This window comes from Gigantopelta aegis, chromosome 12 (genome assembly GCF_016097555.1).
Source record: "Gigantopelta aegis isolate Gae_Host chromosome 12, Gae_host_genome, whole genome shotgun sequence".
Lineage (NCBI taxonomy): Eukaryota > Metazoa > Mollusca > Gastropoda > Neomphalida > Peltospiridae > Gigantopelta > Gigantopelta aegis.
In genome coordinates, this window is record NC_054710.1 from 15260241 (window position 1) to 15268561 (window position 8321).

Genomic DNA, 8321 nt, shown 5'->3' on the forward strand with positions numbered 1-8321 from the left:
CGAAGGTGTTAAATATTCAAATAAACGAGCGAGTATATCCAAATGCACTACTTAACCTGGTAGTCAAACCTCTCCTAGCGGCCACCTGTCTTCAGCGGTCACCTGCCTTAAGCGGCCACGTTTTCCCTCTCAAACGATTTATAATGTAAATGCACCTGTAATAAGCGGTCACCTGTCTAACAAACTTTCATCCATCAACAGTTTGTGTCCTTTGAGCAGTTTTTGGCAGAAGGGTTTGTTTCCTTAAAACAATCTCTGTTGCAAGTCGACCTTTGTGGAAGTGTCATACTAAGTTCCTCGAGACGCAATCTTGTTGATGTTGTTGTTGAAAAGTCCTACCTTCTTTAACAACCGATCACCCAATCTTGTCCAATGCTTTGGCTTCATTGCTGGCATTGTCCATAACTATACTGATGGAAAGAAATAAGGGGACACATCGAATTGTAGACCAAATTTAATTTACTACTAGCATAGTAATATCTGTATTTCATACCAAGTTGTAATGTGGGACTGAATGTCTGTAGTGTTGAATGTGCTGCCTATATGTTCCCAGTTAACTTCTGACAATATGAATTGATTTTTGATGCAGTCATTATTTCTTGTTGCTATCTGTGTGATCCTTTATTTCTTTCCATCAGTATATAATCGGCTGTTAGTGATATTTCCAGCTGTATGAGAGCACTCGAACAATTCTGTTTTCAAAACGTTTTGGTTTTTGTTGGGGTTGGGGTGCCTTGAATCATCGTCTTACAATATACAACATACTTGCCAACCGTCTCGTTTTGCGTTGGACATCCCCGAATTTTGACAATTTTTTCGGCATCCCGGAAGTTTGCAAAATTGTCCCGATTTCCAAAGATTGCCCTGATAAAGTTTTTTTTTTTAAAATGGAAGTGACATTTTATATCTGGTGTCCACTTTAAATGTTCAAACTTGGCGTGATAGAGATATATTTACCCTAGAGAGTAATAACTACAGGTGTCAGGTGTGACCATGTGGCATAAATGTGACACAAAGTTTCCTATCTACTTGTTGCCTCAAAATGTTCAAATTTTCCTCATGTAAAATGACCCCAAAACACATGAAATTGCATCTCAGAACATTTAATTTTCACAAATGTGCTCTAGTGGTGTCGTTAAACAAAGCAGTTCGATTGTAAAGTGTCGAAAGAAAGAAAGAAATGTTTTATTTAATGACGCACTCAACACATTTTATTTACGGTTATATGGTGTCAGACATATGGTTAAAGACTACACAGATTTTGAGAGGAAACCCGCTGTCGCCACTTCATGGACTACTCTTTCCGATTAGCAGCAAGGGATCTTTTATTTGCACTTCCCACAAGCAGGATAGCACAGACCATGGCCTTTGTTGAACCAGTTATGGATCACTGGTCGGTGCAAGTGGTTTACACCTACCCATTGAGCCTTGCGGAGCACTCACTCATGGTTTGGAGTCGGTATCTGGATTAAAAACCCCATTCCTCGACTGGGATCCGAACCCAGTACCTACCAGCCACAAAGGCCGGTAGTGACAAAAGAAATAATTTATTCTACAGAATGTTTTATATATTTATCCAAGATGTACTAATTCACCCAGGAGCGGGCTTTAGCTCAGTCGGTTGAGTAATACAAATAGTATTCGATTGAGGTGCTTGCGTCGCTGGATCGAATCACTTCGGTGGATTCATTCAGCTAATTGTTTTTTTTCTCGTTCCCACCAGTGCACCACAACTGGTCAAAGGCCGTGGTATGTGCTTTCCTGTCTCTGAGAAAGTGCAAATAAAAGATCACTTGCTACATTAGGAAAAATCTAGCGGGTTTCCTCTGATAGCAACGCATCCGAATTACCAAATGTTTGACATCCAATAGCCAATGATTAATTAATCAATGTGCTCCAGTGGTGTAAACTAAACGAACTTCTTCTTCTTCTAATACACCCATTACACAGAAGTCATGCACAATGTTTTTTGATAATCAATTTCACATTCCACTTTTCGTTTCCATGTTATTGTTATCCAGAATTCGTACTTTTCAATAGTGATATATAATATGAATCAAAACTTTTTATACACAGTTTGTGTGCTTGTGCTTAGTTGAATAACTCCTTTTATGGTAGCATTCAGCTTAGTTACATCATTCCATAGTATGTATTGTGTGCTTGTGCTTACATAATTCCATAAATTGTATTGTGTGCTTATGCTTAGTTGAATAACTCCTTTTATGGTCGCATTTAGCTTAGTTACATCATTCCATAGTATGTATTGTGTGCTTTTTAGTTAAATAATTCCTTAAATTGTATTGTTGCTTATGCTTATTTAATTTAGTTCGCATGATGCCAGTTACATCATAGTATAGTATGTATTGTGTTTGTGCTTAGTTGAATAATTACATACTACCTGTTCAAATTATTGTTCATCAAAGTTTGGACATAATAATAAATATTATTATTGAAATATATCTTAAAATCTCTCTCTCTCTTTTTTTTAAACTTGAATAATATGCTGGGTTAAGTGGTGTAGTGGTTGAGCCATCGGACACAAGGCTGGTAGTTACTGGGTTCAAACCACAGTACTGGATCGCTCCTAGAGCGAGTTTAACGACTCTCTCTCTCTCTCTCTCTCTCTCTCTCTCTCTCTCTCTCTCTCTCTCTCTCTCTCTCTCTCTCCTCTCTTTCCTTCTGTGTGTGTCTCTCCTCTCGCTCTCTGTCTCTCTGTTCTTCTCTGTCTCTCTCTCTCTCTCTCTCCTCTCTTTCTCTCTCTATGTCTCTCTCTCTCTCTGTCTCTCTCTGTCTCCTCTCTTTTCTTCTCTGTCTCTCTCTCTATGTCTCTCTCTCTCTCTCTATCTGTTTGTGTCTCTCTCTCTCTCTGTCTCCTCTGTGTCTCTCTCTCTCTCTCTCTCTCTGTCTGTCTGTCTCTCTCTCTCTCTCTCTCTCTCTCTCTTGTCTGTCTCTCTGTCTGTCTCTCTTTTTCTTTCTCTCTATGTCTCTCTCTCCTGTCTGTCTCTGTCCTCTGTCTGTGTGTCCTCTCTCTCTGTTCTTTCTCTATATGTCTGTCTGTCTCTCTCTCTCTCTCTCTCTCTCTTTCTTTCTCTATCTGTCTCTCTCTCTCTCTCTGTGGCTCTGTCTGTCTGTCTGTGTGTGTCTCCTCTCTCTGTGACTCTATATATCTGTCTGTCTGTCTCTGTCTGTCTGTCTGTCTCTCTCTCTTTTTCTTTCTCTATATGTCTATCTGTCTCTGTCTGTCTGTCTGTCTCTCTCTCTGTCTCTCTCTCTCTCTCTCTCTCTCTCTCTCTCTCTCTCTCTCTCTCTCTCTATCTCTCTCTCTGTCTGTCTGTCTGTCTGTCTGTCTGTCTCTGTCTCTGTGATCAATAACTGGTTCAACAAAGGCCATGGTTTGTGCTATCCTGCCTGTGGGAAGCGCAAATAAAAGATCCCTTGCTGCTAATCGGAAGAGTAGCCCATGTAGTGGCGACAGCGGGTTTCTTCTCAAAATCTGTGTGGTCCTTAACCATATGTCTGACGCCATATAACCGTAAATAAAATGTGTTGAGTGCGTAGTTAAATAAAACATTTCTTTCTTTCTGTTTCTGTGTGTCTGTCTGCCTGTCTCTCTCTCTCTCTCTGTCTCTATCTGTCTGTCTCTGTCTCTACCTGTCTCTGTCTGTCTGTCTCTCGCTCTAGCTCTCTCTCTCCTCTCTCTGTCTCTATCTGTCTGTCTCTGTCTCTGTGTGTCTGGCTGTTTCTCTCTCTCTCTCTCTCTCTCTCTCTCTCTCTCTCTCTCTCTCTCTCTCTCTCTCTCTCTCTCTCTCTCACTCACTCACTCACTCACTCACTCACTCACTCACTCACTCACTCACTCACTCACTCACTCACTCACTAACCAACTAACAACTAATCCACTGTCCTGGACAGACATTCTTATCAGCGCTTCCAAAAGAACACTTCCCCTTCTTTTGTGTAATATTCAAAATTTACTCAAGTTAGTAAGTAGTTTCTGTCCAAGGTCAGGTCCCTGGCCATGCTAGAGACCGGGCCCGGGATAGACATGCCCGAAACCCTTTTGGTATAGTGGTATGCACAAAGAGTTCTCACTCATTCACTCCAGATATCTGATATGTGTGCCAAAAGAACCACCCTTTTGTGTCAAGTTCACAATTTACCCAAGTTAGTGAGTAGTTTCTGTCCAAGGTCAGGTTCCACATACAAGAAATAACTTGCTGTTAATCGAAAGAGAGTAGCCCATGAAGTGGCGACAGCGGGTTTACTCTCTCAATATCTGTGTGGTCCTTAACCATATTATGTCCGACGCCATAATATAACCGTAAATAAAATATATTGAATGCGTCGTTAAATAAAGCATTTCCTTCCTTCATTTCTTCTTTAACCATACACCCACTTTGTAGAAATGAACTGAGCCTTGCGACCTAGATTATGTATCTGTTATCTGAGCTTAAAACGTGATTATTAATAAGTAAAACACTTTGTAGAAATGAACTGAGCCTTGCGACCTAGATTATGTATCTGTTATCTGAGCTTAAAACGTGATTATTAATAAGTAAAACACTTTGTATGTCGTAATCAAATACCAGGGCCCGTGTGTGTGAAAATAAAAGGGGTGGGTGGGTGGGGGCGTGTATGTGAAAGTGAAAGGGGGGGGGGGGGTATCAATGGATTGAAATAAATGTAAATATGTTTGAGGGCCTAAACCTGATAGGGTTGTTCGGAGGCATACGTCCCCTGTGCCGGATCCGCCCTGCCTCCACCCCTCCTTGAATATGCTACTGCTAAATATGTGTACTCGAAAACCGTCTCAAATTATAATTAAAGAAAGACGATCATGGTTTACAAAGGCTGAGTTTAAAATAATAATGATGATGGTAATAATAATAATAATAATAATAATAATAATATAAATATACTCAAAATATGAAAGAAAAAACTTAAAGGTACAGACCCTAGTTTCAGCCCGTAAAAATGGACGCTAAGTTTAGTTAATTTACAAACCTGTAACATACATTTGGATATGGTTATAAAAGAGAGAAGAATGACACTAATATTAATGTTACAGGTTTTCCTCGGCGTTTTTTACCTCGGCGTTTTTTCCTCTCTGGCTACGCGTCAAAAGATAAAGTCTGTGATGTTTAAACAGGGAAATCCGTCAAAAATAACTAGAGGTTGTCTCATTAACCATTATTTCTTAGACGAACGTGCGTTTTTTAAAACTAAGGTATGTCGCTTTAATCCCAAACAAATTGGAGAAAAATAATTTTGTGATGTTTTTGTTTTGTTTTTTGGTTGTTGTTGTACTAACGGGTCTGCAGAACAGAATATCAAAAGTTAACCCAAATTACAATAGAGCAAAGTGTCAGAATATTATGCCATAACAAGACGAAAAGTAATTGGCTGATAAAATGGCTGATATTAACTGATATCTGCTAAACTGTATAATTTTTAACCGTTATAATATGAAAATTACTTACACATGATAATATCTTTAAACTGAAATACTTATGGGGCCTGACATAATGTTATGTGACGTAATGTTATGGTGTCCTTTAAGGACCGTAAGGACCGTAAGGAATTTGTCAAAAACGTCACGTTCGCTGTGTAGCATCATATTATATTGTTGTGTTCATTTAAAGGGACAGACCCCAGTTTTTAAACACTGAGACATATTGTTCACTGTTAGAGCTGTTTATGGTCATGAAATAAAGCATTACTTATATTTTATTGTTTAGATTATCCATTTCCGAACAACCGAAGAGTTTCTGGTCATTCTGGTGTTTCTATCACCATAAAACATTACTTATATTTTATTGTTTAGATTATCCATTTCCGAACAACCGAAGAGTTTCTGGTCATTCTGGTGTTTCTATCACCATAAAACATTACTTATATTTTATTGTTTAGAGAATCCATTTCCGAACAACCGAAGAGTTTCTGGTCATTCTGGTGTTTCTATCACCATAAAATGCATTTACATATTTATAAAAACTCACGTGTGTCTGAGAAGTAACGGTTATGGAGTCGCTTTTTAATCGATTTTTAAGGGTATTTCAATGTCTTGTTTCACTCTATTGTATCCACATTGTTTACAGGTTTGTAAATTAAAAAATTTTACGGGTTGAAACTAGGGTCTAGGTGAAAACTATGCCTTGGTGTTTAAAAACTAGGGTCCGTCCCTTTAAAAATATATATTATTGGATTTTTTTAACAGTGATTCATGAGTGCATGTCATCACAGCTGTATTTATTCCAGTGAACTCTTTCCTGTGCTAGTTTTGATTTAGTAAACCAGTCTGGGAGTGGCAGTCTTCTTTGTGGCAGTCAAACACATGTATTGTTCAGTAAAGGAAAGAAAGTTTGTTCTATTTAACGACACCACTGGAGCACATTAATTAATTAATTATCGGCTATTGGATGCCAAACATTTGGTAATTGTGACCCGTAGTCATCAGAGGACTGGTTGGAATGAGAAGAAAACCAATCAGTTGAATGGATCCACTGAGGTGGTTCGATCCTGCGACCCAAGCATCTCAGGCGAGCACTCAATCAACTGAGCTAAATCCCTGCTCCCCCCCCCCCTCGAGAGTGTTGGGGCGGGGCGTAACCCAGTGGTAAAGTGCTCGCCTGATGCGCTGTCAGTCTAGGATCGATCCCTATCGGTGGACCCATTGGGCTATTTATTGTCCCAGCTAGTGCACCACGAGTGGTATATGAAATGACGCGGAATGTGCTATCCTGTCTGTGGGATGGTGCATATAAAAGGTCCGTTGTCACTAATGAAAAATGTAGCAGGTTTCCTCGCTAAGACTATATCAAAATTACCAGGTGTTTGACATCGAATAGCCGATGATTAATAAATCTCTAGTGGTGTTGTTATACTTTTTTGCTACTGGATTTGCATTTGTCAATAGCCTTGTTAAAACCCTGGCTACAAAATTTTGAAGCTATCTTAGCGATACGATATTGTTAAACCGTCGTAGGCTATGACATCACTACGATATCGTAGCACTAAGACAGCTTCGAAAATTTGGGCCTAGATCGCGTTTTAGCCCATCCAGTGTTCAAAATGTCCCAGACCCACCTGAACAATTAATGCGTTTTATACCCTCCAGTATAGTCGGAAGGGACGTAGAATGTGTGGTTCTTCTACGTCCGAACCTTGTTACATACCCTATATGTAGCCATTCCCAGTCTGGAGCTCAACGCGGTAAGACGTGTTTGTTTCGCTTGTGCACACTGCACGTGCTTTCGTGTGCTCGACTTGGGGATCCTTCATTTCGTTGTTTTTGTCTGGGATGTATGCGGCCATTGGAACTGATTGAACGCTCGAACGCTTCTTGTTTCGACAGCCTGCACCACCAGGTTGGATTCTTTTTTAGCGAAATTGCTTTTTCGTGACTCGTATGACGGCCATTCTGCAGAACGCCACGGTTGTTCGCGTTTAGTCTCTACATGTCCGAGCCTGTCCTAGCAGCACTGGAAGATTGACCGCCCCACTCTAAGAAGAAATAGGAAGCGGGGTCGGCCCATACTACTCTTTTTTAGACTTTACTTTGCTTTATAGTGATACCATCTCGTATCCTCCAGAGTCGGGCCCATTCTCACCACTATACCAACCCATGACTACTGGACTATACCCTAGTCTGATACTCTCTCTGGTTAAGACGGATCCAGCTTCTCAAGATCTGTATTTCAGCACAGCACTACACCTTCAACGTCTAATGACTGTCAATCTAGGGGTTTTCTTGACGGCATGCAACCCATCTCATCCCTATAAGCTGTGCACCCAAACGGCCGTAACGAGGCCACTTACGTGGACATATCGATCGGACTTTAAACATTTAGATCTACGTTCAAAATGTTATGTCGAAATTACTTTTTTTTATATTATTAAATAGTCCGATCCTCTCTTCTTTCTCTTATTTAATTTTGGACTGTCCTTCTAAAATGCTCCAAATTATATAAATATTCGGCCGAGCAGTCAATTCTTTTTATTTTTGGCGTGTAACTTTTTATTATTACTATTTGTTTTTAAATTCTATTAACTCGTTTACTAATTGCTATTTTAAAAATTCTGCCCATTTTCAACTCTACCCTCCCCCTCCCCCCATCCCGGGTCAGGCCACCGATCTTATCGGAGGTCGGACTCTGGATGGGCGTGCTGAAAACCCTAGTGGTATATGAGCACGTTAGAATAGTTATCTATCTACCTATATGTAGCTGGTATTCAAAACTTGTGACACAATGTTTCAAACGTTTCTCAACTGAAATAGTGCAACAAATGGACACACAAACCAAAAGTGTATAACCTACCGT